The 17248-nt window shown below is 39.6% G+C and overlaps 1 non-coding gene across 1 annotated transcript; it reads left to right on the top strand.

Annotated features, from left to right (window-relative positions):
• Positions 1 to 16655: 16655 nt before the first annotated feature.
• Positions 16656 to 16762, top strand: LOC121827675 (U6 spliceosomal RNA). The gene has a single exon (XR_006069994.1). It is a non-coding gene; the product is annotated as a U6 spliceosomal RNA (small nuclear RNA).
• Positions 16763 to 17248: the final 486 nt, after the last annotated feature.

The following is a 17248-nucleotide window of genomic DNA, read 5'->3' as shown; positions in this document are numbered from 1 at the left end:
AATTTAAAAAAAAATAACTAATATATGTATAGGCATGTGTACACATTCTATACATGAAATGACAGCCCCTGAAAAAAGTATTACCCTAACTGCATATGGCAAAGTAAGTGTGTAACAAAGTCAGCATGTAATACACTTTTATTAATATTTACTACAATGCAGCATATAATTTCTAGTACAAACATTTGAGATTGTTTCTTTAAATGTCATCATTATACTTTCTTGTTCATTATTTCTTTCTGGGATGAGACACATCTGGATAAATATTGATACATGCTAATGATTCACATTGAGTCTCTTTCCCCTGGTTTTTATAAAGTGTTACCTGAAAGTCCTAACCTACACACACAGGCTACTATACATAGTAATAATAGCACTCTATGTAACAACACAATTATGCAAAATTAATATGCACTCATAGTAAAAGCAAAGTCTTGTCATCACTCAGTGTAAGTGTCAAGAGCTGCTGTGATATTTCATTTATATCTTCAGGAAGGTTCAACTATTTAAAAATTAAAAGGCAGGGCTAGATGACTTTGGAGGTTTCCATTGGGTCTCTCCCCTCCCTGCTCTGCTGGGAACCTTGTAGAAGAGAGGGAGGATGAACTGTGAGAGCCAGAGGGGTTGAGGACACCAGAAGAATACAGCCCACAGAATCAACTAAGCAGGGCTCACAGGGGCTCACAGAGACTAAAGCAGCAATTACAGAGCCTGCATGGGTCTATGCTAGCTCCTCTGCGTATATTTTATGTTTCTTGGCTTGGTATTTTTGTGGGACTCCTAACAGTGGGAGTAGGGCTGTATCTAACTCTGTCATCTCCCCTTGGGACTATTTTCCTCCTACTTGCCCAGATTTGATGTAAGGGTTTGCACCTGGTCTTGTATCTTCTTGTGCCATGTTTGGTTGATGTTCCTGGGAGGTCTGCTCATTTGTAGTGTGGGCAAAGACAGGGATGAGTGAATCTGGGGGAGAGGAAAGGTAGAAGAGGGAACTGGAGGAGTGGAGGCAGAGGAAGCTAAGATCAGGATGGGGAAGAATACATATATATATATAAATCAAAGGTGGCTCAGGGTCCAGAGCACTGGATGCCCTTTCAGAGGACCTAAAGTCAGTTCTAGAGGACTTAGGTTTAATTCCCAGAACCCATATGGCATCTCACACCATCTGTAACTCCAGTTCCTGTGGCAAGCTTTTTCATCAGCTGCAAGCTCACAAATAATGACATGGAGATTTGTTAATTATAAGAGCTTGACCATTACCATAGGCTTGTCCTACTAGCTCTTATAACTTAAATTAACCCATATTTTTATTAATACACTTTGCCATGTGGCTTTTACCTCTCTCCAATTCTGTGTGTCTGATTCATACCATGTCTGGATGGCATCTCCTCTCATGCCTAGATTAATCTCCAGTTTCCTCTTTCTTCCTGGAATTCATTCTTATCTCTCCTGCCTAACTATTGGCCATTTAGCTCTTTATTAAACTAATCACAGCAATATATCTTCGCACAATGTACAGATATCCCACATTTCCCCTGTTTTGTCTAAATAAAAAGGAAAGGTCTTAACTCTAACATGGTAAAACTATATACAATAAGAACAATTATCAACTAAGAAATACATTCACAATGTCCAATCCATTAGTATTTGGCAAGTTCAGAGAAAATATTCCAATATCTATCCTATCTTGGTGAGTCAAAAATTTTATACCTAATTTACTTTCTATCCTAACTTGTATTACCAACACAGAACTATCTTTTTAGACCTCAAAATATTTTCTTAGATAAATAATTTAAGCTTTTATGACTCTCAACATATCTCTTAGGTGAGTTTCCTTTTTGAATTTGGTAACAAATAAAACTGTACTATAACTGTATAGTCTTCCACCCAATCAAAGACCCAAGAAGGATATAATATTACCTAAGTAATCAGGAAGTATAGAGCAAGCAACTTTCAAAACTAGGAGAAATGACAGAAACAGCTGGCTGCCTGGACAGTCACCCAAAGTTTCTCTGTAATGTTGAAGCATCCATTTTTGCCCTAGAGGCCTATAATATCTGACAGACTTTTCTGTGAAGCAGGAATTTTGAAGAACTGTCCTACCCTGTATTGGCAAAGTTCAGCAGTCTCTTTCTTTTGTGTCCTGCTTGTCCAGTTTGGACAACATATGTCAGCAGTTGAGGCAAGGGCAGTTTCTTGCCAAAATTGCTAGCTTTTACCACAAAAAAAGCAAACTCCACAAGGAGGTTCATTGTGCCATCATCCTTTTTGAAGTTAATTGGTGCTGCCAAGAGCAGACAAGTCTCACTGTCATGAAAAGCCTTGTTATTGACTTTAACAATATTCTGTAGGTCTTTAGTGTTTGAAGATGAACTAGTTATCTAAAATATATCTCTCTATGACCTAGAAAACATACCTAACATGATTGTAAGTTTGATTTCAAGGATGAAAACTTTACATTACCTTTTAAATGAGCTGCCTAGGTACAACACATTGAACAAGAATAGAAACATATATACAGTATAACAAAAATAACATTAAATTTGTATCAATATACAAAAATCCAGACTAATGTGAAATATTTGAGATTAGTGGTTGTTCAAAAGTAGACTCGATAATCCACCATTATATCCCATCATTTCTATACTGTATCTACTTAAGAAAGAGACCCCTAAATCTAATCTTTATTCAGCTCTTTTCCTGACCATTACCATTTACAACTTGTAATCAAACCACCTAGATAATGACAAACATCCATAACCCACCAAATGACCAAAAACAACCTACCCCACCTCTTGGAAATGTGAGTGTAGTGTTCTCTGGACTTCTGCCTGTTGTCTGGGGGTAATGGCATCTTCAGGAAACCTGTGAAAATTGAGATAATGGTCAAGTCCTGAGAAAGCTAGCCATATAACATTCTTTGTCCAGACTCCATGCAATGGAAAAGTACAAAGCTTATTTGTAGTCTTGGCTAGAATAGTCTGTGAGGTTGGACCATCTCAGCCAGCAGCCTTGAAGCTATTCTGGATTACGAACTCTGCAACAGAGGCACTCTGACAGGCTGAATCACCTGGGCCACCCATTTTCATTGGTGTCTGGTCCCCTTGCTCTGAAAACACACAAACTTTCAAAGGTAGCATACGTATCTGTATTAACACAAGTATGGACTGTGCATTGTACACAAGACAGCCAAAGATGATTTTTTTTGTTGTTTTATATTTGAGCAAGTAAAATATGTCACCTGTATTATAGTTTTTCTAGGTTTATTTTTTTATGTCTGTAGCCAGGATTTTCAGGGAATCTTCCCTGATCAAACCTGATCTCTATCAATCTTGAAGGAATTCACAGCCCCTCGTTTTCTGTGGAAACAAAAGCATAACCTCCTCCCCAAAGCAATACGTTTTCTGAGTTCCATTTTAAAGCTTAGGCATTCCTAAAGTATCTAGGCTGGTTTAACTCAACAGTCCCTCTTACAATCCCTGTCTCTCAGCAGCTGTCATTTGCTCATCAGCAATCAAAATATTCCAAGTCAACAAGGCACTATATAGGATCCAGACTCTTTGTGTATTTTCCATCTTTACATGGCCTATTCTTTCTATATTATTTTATTCTCTCTTTAAAGATTTCATCTTATTATTTATGCACTATTTTTTCTATGACTGTCTACACCCATTTTCTTTTCTTTTTTAAGCCTACACACATTTTTAAACATATTATACCTTTTAAAGGTTCTATGTGTCTGGATCTGGATTTGGTAAGCATGTGCAGCATTATCTGATCACATGAGACAGACCTTAAACCGCTATGTCAGCTGCCAGTGTGGCTCAGCTTAGCACATGGCACTGGCAGCTGACTCCAGCCCACAGCCAGTCTCTGTAGACTGAACCTACCTGTGACCTCAGTCACCAGGAGGTCATGCCAGGAAGCTGCGTTTGACTCAGTGTTTTGAATTTTTTTTTTTAGATTCTTGGACCTTATATGAATATACATGGCCAGACATTTGGCATCATGTGTAGCAAGCCTTTTTGTTGGCTGTCAGTTAACAGACAACAACACAAAGACTTATTATTTAGGAAAGCTTGACCATTAGCTTAGGCTTGTCCCACTAGCTCTTATAACTTAAGTTAACCTATATTTTTATTAACCTGTGTTTTACCACATGGCTCTTACCTCTCTTCCATTCTATGTGTCTGACTCATACCATGTCAGGATGGTACCTCCTCTCATGCTTAGATTAATCTCCAGTTTCCTCTTTCTGCTCAGAAGTTCCACTTATCTCTCCCGCCTAGCTATTGGCCACTTAGCTCTTTATTAAACCAGTCACAGCAATATATCACACAGTGCACATATATTCCACAAGAAGTTCCAGACTATCTGATGCCCTTTTCTGGCTTCTGTGGGCACTAGGCATGCAAGTACTTCACAGTCATACATTCAGGCAAAACACTTGTACATATTTTTATTAAATTAATTAACTTACTTTTATTTTTTCCAATCTATTCACAGTTTCCCCTCCCTCCCTCTTCTCTTCCTGGTCACTCCCCCCACCTCTGCTATCACCCTCCTGATACACTCCTCCTCTTTTCAATTCAGAAAAGGGCAAGAATCCCTTGTATATCAGCCAACCATGGCATATCAAGTTGCAGGAAGAATAGGCACCTCATCTCCAAGGAAACCCAGTATGAGGGACGGGTCCCAAAAGCAGGTAACAGAGTCAGAGACAATCCCTGTTCCCACTGATAGGAGTCCCACAAGAAGACAAAGCTACAAAGCTGTAACATGTGCAGAGGGCCTAGGTCTGTCCTGTACAAGCTTTCTGGATGGCAGGTCAGGCTCTGTGAGCCCTTATGAGCCTAGGTTAGTTGATTCTATGGGTTTTCTTGTGGTGTCCTTGACCCCATTGACTCTTATAATCTTTCTTCCCCCTCTTACTCAGGATTACCCATGTTCGGCCTAATGTTTGGCTGTGGGTCTCTGTATCTGTTTCCATCAATTGCTGGGTGAATGCCTCTCTGATGACAGTTGGGTTAAGCTACAATCTCTGAGTAGAACAGAATCATTTCATTGACTATATTCTTACCAGTCATGTTTGGTTCTATCCTAGGTCTCTAGGCTGTCTAGCCTCTGGGGCCTGGCCCTCTAGTCAATGTCAGGAGTGGACTCCCTCTCATAGTATGACCCTCTCAAGTTTGACCAGTCATTGGTTGGCTAGTCTCATAATTTCAGCACCACCTTTACTCCAGTACATCTTGTAGACAGGGCAAATGGTAAGTCAAAGGTTTTATGGCCAGGTTGGGGTCCCAATACCTGCACTCAAAGTCTTGTCTGGTTAAAGGAGATGCCCCATTCAGGCACCATATTCTCCATTTCTAGGAGTCTTGGCTAGGGTCACCCAATAGATTTCTGGGAGTTTCCATTGCACCATATTTCTAGCTCATCCCAAAGATGCCCCCTGATTTTTGCTCTATCTCCCAGTACTCTCTCTATCCATCTTCCCACCACCTGATACCTCCTGTTCCCATGCTCACCCCCTATCCACAGCCCTCCCCTGCATTCACCTGTGATGCCTATTCTATTTCCCTTTCATAGTGAGATTTATGTGTCCCCCCTTGAGCCCTCCTTGTAACTTAGCTTCTTTGGGTCTGTAGATTGTAGCATGTTTATCTTTATTTTATAGCTAATATCCACTTATAAGTGAAAACATTACCATGTTTGTCTTTCTAAGTCTGGGTTACCTCACTCAGGATGATTTTTTTCCAGTCCCATCCATTTTCCTGCAAATTTCATGATGTCATTGTTTTTACAGCTAAATAATAGTCCATTGTATAAATGTATCACATTTTCTTTATCTATTCTTAGGTTGATGGACATCTAGATTATTTCCATTTTCTGACTATTATAAACTGCTATGAACTAGCTGAGCAAGTGTCCCTATGACATGGTAGAGTGTCCTTTGGGTATATACCCAAGAAATCTATAGCTGGGTCTTGAGGTAGGTTGGTTACCAATTTTCTAAGAAACCACCATACTGATTTCCAAAGTGGCTGTGTATGTTTGAACTCCCACCAGCAATGGAGCAGTGTTCCCCTTGCTCCACATCCTTGACAGCGTGAGGTGTCACTTGTGTTTTAATTTTAGCCATTCTGACAGGTATAAGATGGAATCTCAGAATTGTTTTGTTTGCATTTCCCTGATGCCTAAGTATGTTGAACATTTCTTTAAGATTTTTGTGGCCATTTGAGATTCCTTTGTTGGTAATTCTCTGTTTAGATCTATGCCCTATTTTTTAAATTGGATTATTTGATTTCTTGGTGTCTAATTTTTTGAGTTCTTTATATTTTGGCAATCAGCCCTCTGTCAGATTTGGGGTTAGTGAAGATCTTTTCTTATTCTGTAAGCTGCTGTTTGCTGTTTTGTTCTTTTGATAGTGTTCTTTCCTTGCAGAAGCTTTTCATTTCCATGAGGTTCCATTTATTAATTGTTGATCTTAGTCTCTGCACTATCAGTGTTCTGTTCAGGAAGTTGTCTCCTGTGTCAATGCATTCAAGGCTATTCTTCACTTTCTGTCCTATCAGGTTCAGTGTGTCTGGTTTTATGCTGAGGTTTTAGATCCACTTGGACTTGAGTTTTGTGCACAGCAAGATACAGATCTATTTGCATTCTTCTACATGCTGACATCTACTTATGCTAACACCACTTGTTGAAGATTATTCCTTTTTCCACTGCATAATTTTGACAGTGCTATGAGCTTTCCTCTCAGCACCACTTTCATTGTTTCCCATAAGTTTTGGTATGTTTTACATTCATTTTCATTTAATTCTAGGAAGTCTTTAATTTCTTTTTTTATTTCTTCCCTTTACCCAGTATTAATTCAGTAAAGAGTTATTCAGTTTCCATTAGTTGTAAGCTTTTGGTTATTGTTGAAATTTAGCTTTAATCTATGGTGTTCTGATAAGGTACAGGAGGTTATTTCAATCTTCTTGTTGAGACTTGCTTTGTAACAGACTATATGGTCTTTTTTTTAGAATTTTTTGAGGTGCTGAGAAGAAGGTATATTATTTTGTGTTGGGGTGAAATATTCTATAGCTATCTGTTAGGTCCATTGATTCATATAGTGTTTGTTAGTTTCATTATTTCTCTGTTTAGTTTTTGTCTGGATTACATGTCCATTGATGAGAGTGAAATAGTGAAGTCTTCCACAATTAATGTGTGAGCTTTGTTGTGTGATTTAAGCTTTAGTAATATTTCCTTTATAAATGTGGTTGCCCTGGGGTTTAGTGCATAGATGTCAAGAATTGCAATATCTTCTTGGTAGATTTTTTTTCTTTGATGAGTATGAAATGGCCTTCTCCATCTCTTTTGTTTGTTTTGATTGGAAGTCTATTTTGTTTCTTTTTATTGATTCTTTGTGTGTTTCACATCATGCATCCTGATCCCATCCATCTCCCCATCCTTCATCTCTCTGTACTTTACCCTTTCAACCTACCACCCCAAAACAAAACAAAATTCAAAAGAAAATCAAACAAACAAAAAACCCAAAACACAAAAACAAAAACAGCCAAACTAACATGCAAAAAAAAAAATTCTCAGTGTGGAAGCTCTAGTGTGACAGAGTAAGTCACACAGTATACACTTTAGTCCATCTTTATTACTTATACATGTCCATTGCCATGAGTCTCTGGTCTGGTTTGAGGCCTCCAGCTTCTGCTACACCCTTGATACTGGGCATTTACTGGGTATCCTCTTGGATATCCTGTTGTTGCCTTGTGTCATGGAGATCCTGCACCTTTGGATCTACAGGTTCAGCTCCTTCACATGCTCCAGCAGTTTATAGATGAGGTGGGTGCTGGGATGGGCCAACTCATAGCCCTAGTTGTGGGCCTGGATGGTAGCTGGGTTGGTCCGCCTGCCAGCTTTCTGTCATCATCACCACCAGGGCAAGTTCTCCAACATTGCCCTGGCTAACTCACCTACTGAAGTAGGCAGTAAGGAGAAGGGCCACTTCTCCTGCTCTAATGCCCTCAGGGCTGGCTCACCTGCCCCCACACCACCTGAACCAGCTCTACTGTCTTCCCCAAGTGAGGTGCAGGGCTATCTCTCCCAAGTGCTGTAGTTGGTGAAGTGCAAAGCCAGGTCTCCTGCTCTGCTGCTCCTGAGGCCAGCTCTCCCACCTGCCACAGGTGACAAGAGGGGGGCACCTTTCCCTCAGCCATGCCACCATGGGACACATGATGGAGGGCAGGGTCATCTCTCCTGCTCTAATGCCCTCAGGCCAGCTCAACTGCACCCTTGCCAACAGGGTCAACTCTATTGTGTTGTCTGGGTTAGGTTCAGGGTCCATTCTCCTGAGTGTTGCAGCTGCTGAGGCGAAGGGCCAGATCTCCCACTCTCAGGATCTCAGAGCTAGAAATCCCAACAGCCACAGCCAGTAAGGGTTGAGAGAGAAGAAAGGCATCTCTCCCTCACCCACTCTACCATAAGCAGATGAGGAGTAGGGCCAGATCTCTCATGCGTGTTTGGAGAGCCAGATCACCTGCACCCCCATCAACAGGGCCAGCTCAACTGTGCTACTCAGGGGAGGTGCGGGGCCACTCTCCTGAGTGCTGCAGTCGGTATGGGACAGGGCCAGCTCTCCCACTCTGGTGATCCTGTGACCAGAAGTGGGTGTCAAGAGGCAAGGAGGGCATCTCTCCCTTGCCCACACCACCAAGTGATAGATAATGAGGCCAGCTATCCCACTCTCATACCCTCAGGACTAGCTCACCTGCAACGCAGCCAATGGGGTCAGCTCTATTGTGCTGCCCAGGTGAGGTGCAGAGTCTACTCTCCCAAATGCAGCAGCCAGTGGGGGAGAGCAGTTCTCCCTAGTGCTTCAGCCAGTGAGGGGTGGGAACAACTCTGCACTCACATCTTCACTGTCTTCAGTGTAACAGGAGCACAGACATCAACACAGACCAAGGCTACAGCAGGGCCATAGTCCCAGACATGGACCTTAGCAGCAGCCCAGGCCTGATGACGCCATGGCCCTGGGTGGCAGCACAGGCCACTTAGGTCTGTGTGGCCCTGTCAGTGGCATAGCCCTCTGACACCAACCCTGCCACAGGTGGTTGCCCAAATCCTAGATGTCCTTTGATGGCAGCACAGGCCATTGACATCAACACAGATCCAGGCTGAAGTAGGGACAGAATCCCAGACATAGTCTCAGCAGTAGCCTGGGCCTGGATATCATCATGGCCCTCACTGGCATCATAGGTCACCTATCAGCATGGCCCCAGTGGTAGTGTGGCACTCAAGCCCTAACATGTCCCCAGGTGGCAGTCACCTCCCACACCCAGAAATCTATCAGTAGCCTTCAATGGTAACTGTAGCCATGGACATCAATACAGACCCTAGCTGCAGTAGGGACACAGACCTAGACATGGCCCTTGGCCACAGTTCAAAGAAGCAATAGTCTCATATGGCATCCACTCATCTTTTGTGAAGCAGATGTTAAACTCATAGTCAACTTGTAATAGAATTATCCCTCAAGACTGGAGAGATAAGAAGCTGGTCCCCAGTTACAATGAAGGACCTGGTGGAAAGATGATTCTAAGACCATTGAACAATAGGTAGAACTAGAGAACTCAAAATATCCCAAGATCAATTTCTTGGAGAACGCAATTATGTTGATATACAAAGACAATCTTTATATGAGGACCACACACACCCTGGCTTTAGGCCACATGATAGCCTTGAATGCTTGGGACAGAATTGAAGAAGTAGGAAAGGAAATTGAGTCATTTACAAAAGTTATACAGGGCCCAAAAGAAACCTTCACTGATTTCTTAAAAAGATTGACTTCAGCAGTAAATAAAATGATACCAAATTCAGAAGCTAGACAAATAATAACTGAATCTCTGGCTTTTGAAAGTGCTAATGCACAATGCAAAGGGGTAATTAGGCCATTAAAGGCCTCTGGCAAAACAGATGGAGTTGTGGGCTGGAATATAGAGCCCACAACTCCAGGGGAGGAGGACTTTTACACTTTAAAAAAAAATTAGAAAAGAATTTGAAAGTCACATATAGTTTCTATCTAAGTGATTTTCTTAATCTTTCAACTCTCTTTCAAAAGTAGTAGTAAACTTGACATCAAGATGTGAGATGTAATGTCTCTAATTTTTCTTTGTTTGAACTCTGATTAAAAATTACAGCAAAGAAGTGGGGAGAGCGTTTGGGCAACACGCACAACATTGGCTTCCATTTTCAGCACCGCAAGAAACACACAACATTATAACACAACTAAGAATGGGAAGCGCTGACCATTTGCTTGGGAGACTCATGTGCTTTAACAATGGCATCTCTTGTTTTCTGAAACCTAGCTGATTGGTTGAAACATAAAATAAACTAAAACACAACTTAAAATTGAATAATTCTTTTCTTGAAAAGAATAATAAGTTTAATAGGCTATAATCCTAAGTGTCTTTTAAAGTTTTAAGATTTAATGGGCAAGAATGACTAGTAACACGTGGGATTTTTTATTTTCATTTGGTTTTAGACTTCAATAAAATTATATTTGGAATAATAACCACTTGAGTCTTGCACGTCCATTAAAGTAATCTTGGAGTCTTCATAGAAACCAAAGGTAAGTGCTAAAGATGGTGATGCCTCTACATGACGCTGATTTAAACAAATGGGAGCTAAGTTGTTAGGATTCCTTTTTTGTGCAGTTCTGGCTGAGATTTACCAAGGATGAGTGGAAGGAGGCATGTATATTTAAAAAATAACAGAGATGTGTTGACCTCATTTCTTCAGATCTTTCCATCCCTTCCCTTCTTCACTTCTTCCCTTTTCTTGCCTGTTTCTGCCTTTCTTCTTGTCTTTCTTTATACCCTATATTAGAAGTCAGCATAAGACTGGTGAGACCTGGTACACCTTACTTCCGATCTACTATAAGCTTGTCCTTTCATTCAGAGTGACATCAGGACCCCCATTCTTCCAGCTCCTGCTCGCACTCTTCCTGCCTCTGTATCTGAGCCTGGCAAAGAGGGTCAGGTTTACTTGAGGATTACTCCTAAAATCAGATAAGGCAAACTCAGTTTCCAACTTCCTGTTCAGGACTACTCCTTGTCTTGCTCTCCTGAACACCATCCTGGCTAACCTAAGAGGATCCCAAGACCAACACCACTCTCAAGGTTTGGGGGCAGACATCTCTGCTATGTCAATTATATAAGATCTTGTCTTTTTAACAAATCCTCAGTTCTGTGTCAGTCAGGATTATCTTGACACTAACTGCTTCCATCCTGACATTTGAAATGAACAAGTTTGTGTATTTCCCCTTCATCTTGTCCTTCCTCTGTTAGTAAAACCATTATTTAAAGGAAATCCTAGTTGCGGTAGCTAATGGTATGTTTCTCTTAAACTATAAAAAAAAGTCATATTCTGTAATGTTCTTTTGAAATACACATGTGTTGACAGCCCTACCACCCTGAACATGTACAATCTCTTCTGAAATGCATATACATATAAACTAAAAATCAGTTGAAAACCTCAACTTCTTCCCATTGAGAAATGTCAGTGTGTTAATATAAAATCTAACATATAGTATTGACACTGCACTTGTGTGGGGGTCCATGAACATATTGTAGATCCAAACAACCTGCTGTAAGGCCTCAACTCTCTTTATGCTTCCTGTGAATCCTGGACTCTTAACTCTGCCCATCTCTTCATCTGTAAAATGGGACTAAGAAGAATCTTTAAGTTATAACTTACTGTGAATAATAAATGTAAATCTCTTAGAATAGTCCATGGCAAAGAGTCAAAAGCTTATAAGAATCAATTAGCTGTTATTAGGATGTGTATCAAATTCAGAAAGCCAACAGTGAGCAACAGGTCAAAGTTCTTTCTATCCAAGATATTGCCATTATAATAAACAATGCTCACACTCATTTTCTCACATACAAACTTCAACTGGCCCCAGAATTAGCCCTAACATGTTCCAATCCCACTATGGCTCTCTACCATGTACTGGACTATCAGTTATTTTCTATTTGATTTTATTAGCATGGTGGCCACATTACTCTCCACTCTAGGGAATCTTCCAGACTATTTGCCTTGGGCTTGGGAGCCTAAAACAATTACCCTTGTAATTCTAGGGAGAGTTACAAAGAATTGTTCAAATAAATCAGTTTCTACCCCCTGGAGCTACAATAAATCCCTCAAACTGCACAGTGCTTTATAGTGGAGGAGCAGCGGAGTGGATATGGAGGAGATACCCAATCCCCACCATGTTACCATACACTTGTGAGCTAATACTCGAAGGATTCTATTTCTGAGCATTGCTCTTTATCATTGTTTAGCCCCCATGGTATGGATTATGCGTATTTGAAACAAATATTCTAATACCATGCTATCCTCCACTCCCACACATCTTATAATTCCTTAAATTGATTTCCTGGCTGCTTAATCATAGTGTGCATATGAGCAATAGCCCTGAAAATATAGACTTCAAAAGAAACCATGCCTTTGTTTCTTGTTAATTTTGTGACTGTGTATGGAGTTGTTGTCTACCACGTTGAGCTTTGGTTTTTCCACTTGCAAAAAATAAGACTAACATCACATTTATGATATAAAATTATTAAGGAATAAGATGAATGAACTATATGGGCAATATGCAAAAGAACTTGGTATATATTAAGCACAATTGTTGCTTAAAAACTTGTGAGGATGGAGAGATGGGTTAAGAGCACTTGATGCTCTTCCGGAAGACAGAAGTTCAATACCCAGCATTCACACAGCGTGGCTCATGACCTCCTGTAACTGCAGATCCAAGCAATGCAATGACTTCTTTTGGCTTCTTAAGCATCGACACACATGAGCCACCCACATACATAGACACACACATACACATAGATTAAAAACAACTCTTTAAAACATCTGCCTTGTATAATATGGTAAACTAATGTCTCGTTGGTACAAATGACTGAATACAACATGGGGCACTAGAGCTCTAAAATTCAAACAAGGAATCTGTAAGTACAAGATGTAAAGGTAAGTCAACAGACAAAGAAAAGTGTTTTCTAGCTGCAGAGTGCTTTCCATCTGTCCTGAGAGCACACTGCAGACATATCTGACTATTCACACCAAAAAAATAAAAAAATAAAAGAACAGAAGAAAATTTCTCCTAATGCCCTTTGCTAGCATAATCTGTATTTATCTTCTAGTTAGTCTGAAAATGTTTCCAAGTTGGAACCAAAAAGAGAACTTATCTATCCTATTTATAACACTAATATTTTAGAAAAAAACAGACCTTGAGAAATGATTACACGTTAAGCTGTCTTGGAAAACAAGTCAAAGAATAAATTAGCTGAATGGAAACTATTTTTAGAACTATTAACAATCTGCATGACCCCCAACCCCTCCCCAATGAATCTTCCAATTTGCCACATGCTATTTTATACTTTTGTTAAAATCTCTTTATGCATCCACATTACTTATTCACAGCCAGGAGATCAGAGCCCTAAAACAGAAATCACATTAAATGCTACAGACAGAACGTGGCAAGGCTGTAAAATTACCCATCCATAGTTATGGAGCTGTTATTAACCCTGTGGCAACAGGCCAATTTAGAGAAGTTATTTAAAGTTGTCACTCAGGGAGTGTTAACACTCTGTGGTCTCATGTTTTCCACATCAATTACACTTGATTTATACGTTTTCACTTCTGTAATGCCCAACGTTTGGCCATTGATAGTTCAGCATTTTATATTTATATTTAAACAGAAATTGGACTTTATATTTTGACAACAAATGCATGGAGTAGTTTTATGCTCTTGTGCTCAACTTTACATTGTTCCTCAATAGTCATATTCACCTCCAATGACCTAAACTGCTACCCCCATGAGCTTGATTAGGGGGAAAAAGTGTTATTCTGTGTATGTATATGAGTGGAAGAGGAGAAGTAGAGAGGGAAATCATGAAGCATTCCTAGATATTTTGTAATAATTGTTCCTGTCAACATACCCATTCAAATATATTCAAATATATTTAAGGGAAGGCAAAATGCCTCATCAGATTTGCCACACAAGCTTGACAACCTGAGTTCAATTCTAAGAGGCCTCAGTAGAAGAAAAGAGCTGAGCATTGAAGTTTTTCTCTGATCTCTGTGTGCGCATTACATCGTACGTGTATACACACACACACACACACACACACACACACACACACATATGCACACACAGGCACATACACGTACACAGGCATACACACACAAAGAATTTAAAACATATATTAACACACCAAATGTTAAAGAAAATAATATATTTCTATGTAACTCTTAAAATTACTTTGCATCATAAGATAATTGAACCAATTTCTCAGGAAAAAAGTGCAAAAATGTAAAGAATGATATGTACATACTCAATTTGACTTGACAAATTCAAACTATACCAAAATGAAAAGTAAAAAAAAGGAAGTAATACAAAGATGCAAGGAAATAATTACTACTAATTAATTTGTATCACAAACAACAACTCTTAAAATTCCTTTTAAAATTTTCTTGGTTTCATAGTAATCCTTACAAGGGTACAATATTATTTTTTTAAAGCTCAGAAGCAAGGTTAAACAGTATGTTATTTATCATAAATATTGCATATATTTATGTTTTCAAATCAAATAAATGTTACCCATTGATTTACAGTTAATAGCTGAATATGAAATAGAAGTATGATTCAGGACTGTCTGCAGAAGAAGCAGAGCTATAGGATGAAGGAATAACAGAGAGAGACCGGGCACTGCAAAGTATGCTGTGCGGGCCACTCCAGCTGTCTAGCAAACAAGTTTTTTAGTGCAAAACAACACCTATTTACCTATGTCCTATCAGTAGCTGTTTTTCCTACACATTTATACAGATATCATGCATATGAAATCATGAATGAATTTTTAAATTCTATTTTTATTTTCTATTGAAACATATCATTTCTCCTTCCCTTTCCTCCCTCCTAACTTTCCCATATACTCCTCCTTAATTTCTTTCATATTTTTGGCCTCTCTTTTCATTGTCACTGTGTGTGTGTGTGTGTGTGTGTGTGTGTGTGTGTGTGTGTGTGTGTGTGTGTGTGTTGTGGTGTGTGTGTTTTCAGGGGTGACTATTTTGGTATTGGATAACTGATTGGTATGCTCTCCCCTGGGAAAGACTATGTCTCTTGCTCTCAGCATTCCCTAGTTGCCTGTAGGTCTTTGTATAGGGCTGAGGCTTCCTGAGCTTTCCCTGACCACATAGCATATGTATTGGTTCATATTTGTTTTTCTCATGTTTAGTCAGTCACATTGGTGAGACTATGGGGGTAGCTTCTTACATTCTTAGGACACACAATCTCACAGCCAACTCTCTCTGTTCCTCTGTCTCTTTCAACATTTCCATGAGCCTTAGGTGCCAGAACTGTAAATTTACCTCTTTGAACTAGGATCCACAGCTATGCATTTTGATTGGTTGTACTTTTCTGCAATTAATGTTCTTTGTCTATTGCAAAGAGAAGTTTTCTTGAGGCATGGCAAGGACTGCACTTACCTGTGGGTATAAGAACAAAGGTTTTGGATGTAGTTAGGTTAGGATGCAGTTTGATGGTTTAGTAAAGTGTCAGTTACAGCTTCTTCTCCAAGATCGTAACATCCCTTATCATCATACTTTATTTGTGCTGAAATGTGATTTTATTTGTATGTTAATAAAGTTGCCTGGGGATCAGCTAATAGCAAGCCATTTAGCAGAAGTCTGGCAGTGGTAACACATGCCCTTAATCCCGATCACATGACAGGCAGAATCTCTGTGTGTTCAAGGACACAGCCAGCATGGAGACACACGCCTTTAATCTCAGTACCAACCATAGAGACCTGGAGGTCTGTATAGACAGGCAGTGACGAGGAGGTCATGTGGTTGGGTTTACAACCAATGAGAAGGCAGAACAGAAAGTCAATAAAAATACAGACACACAGGAAGTAGGTCTCTTTCTGAAGGGAAGGACGACAGCGAGGGGTAAGAAGGTGGTCTTAACTCTTGGCTGCTGCTCCATCTCTGGGCTTTTAATTCTGCATTTGGCTCTGTGTTTCTTTTTTAATAAGACCATTCAGAATTACATCTACAATCCCTGGATAGCTGGTTAGATTTCGAGGCATGAGTTCTTTCTTGTTGAGTGTCTCTTAAGTCTAATCACCAGGCTGTCGGTTACTACCAATCTACGTGTGCTCTACTGCAGCCTTGGTGGCATTATACCATTCTTGTCATTGCTGTAGTTCATAGGCACCAAGAGCTGGGACTTTTGGCTCACCTCTGGTTTTAGCAGACCTCTGGTTTAGCCTTCAAATATTTTAACTTCTTTTAATAATAACTACTCATGGGTATAACTCTTTCATTTATTTCATCTTTTTACATCTTCATTCTTAACAGAAACTTCATTCTTAAGTCAGCATAAAACTACACACAAAAATAGGAGGAGAATCAGTCAATTTTAGAAGATCAAGCTGTGTTAGACTTTCCTTCAATAGTAACAACAACAACAACAACAAAAAGACTAGCATATTCCTTTTGGTGTGGACCAAGGAAATGGTTTAGCATTTTAGAATGCTAAAATGGTTTTCCAAACATCCATTGAAACTAACTTACTGTGACCTAAAATAATTTAATGAGTGCTCACTTCGGCAGCACATATACTAAAATTAGAACGATACAGAGAAGATTAGCATGGCCCCTGTTCAAGGATGACACACAGATTCATGAAGCATTCCATATTTTTTAAGATGTCTAAAGTCTAGAAAGAGATAGTGACAGTGATGGGGAGGTGACCAATGTAAAAGGGCTTAGATGGAACCTGCTTCCTCTGCCTAGTCTGCTCTGAACCAAATTCACATTTTCAAATGAGTATACAACTTCATTGATCAATCTTATGAATGTAGCCAACAGAGGCTAGGTCCAAATCCATTTTATTTTTCTCTTATAACATTTAAATAATGACAATATCAGTAAATGAACTATCAAAAGTCTAAGGAAGTCAACCAGAAGTATTGAGGTCCTGCATGCCAGAATTATCCCATACTCACCATCTATGAATGAACTACAGGGCAAAGCAAGTAAGAATCGAGCCTAAAAGGAAGCTGTCAGTCATTGCAACTTGTTTCATCATCTTTAACCCCATGAACCAAAGACAGATAATTCAAACATTTTGAGCAAAGACAATTTAATTTTGCAATTCAAATGAATATTTTACTGTACATTTTGACAG

Source organism: Peromyscus maniculatus, chromosome 2 (assembly GCF_049852395.1).
Source record: "Peromyscus maniculatus bairdii isolate BWxNUB_F1_BW_parent chromosome 2, HU_Pman_BW_mat_3.1, whole genome shotgun sequence".
Classification (NCBI taxonomy): domain Eukaryota; kingdom Metazoa; phylum Chordata; class Mammalia; order Rodentia; family Cricetidae; genus Peromyscus; species Peromyscus maniculatus.
Note: the sequence above shows the minus strand (reverse complement) of the source record. Positions and strands in the feature narration are given on the sequence as shown.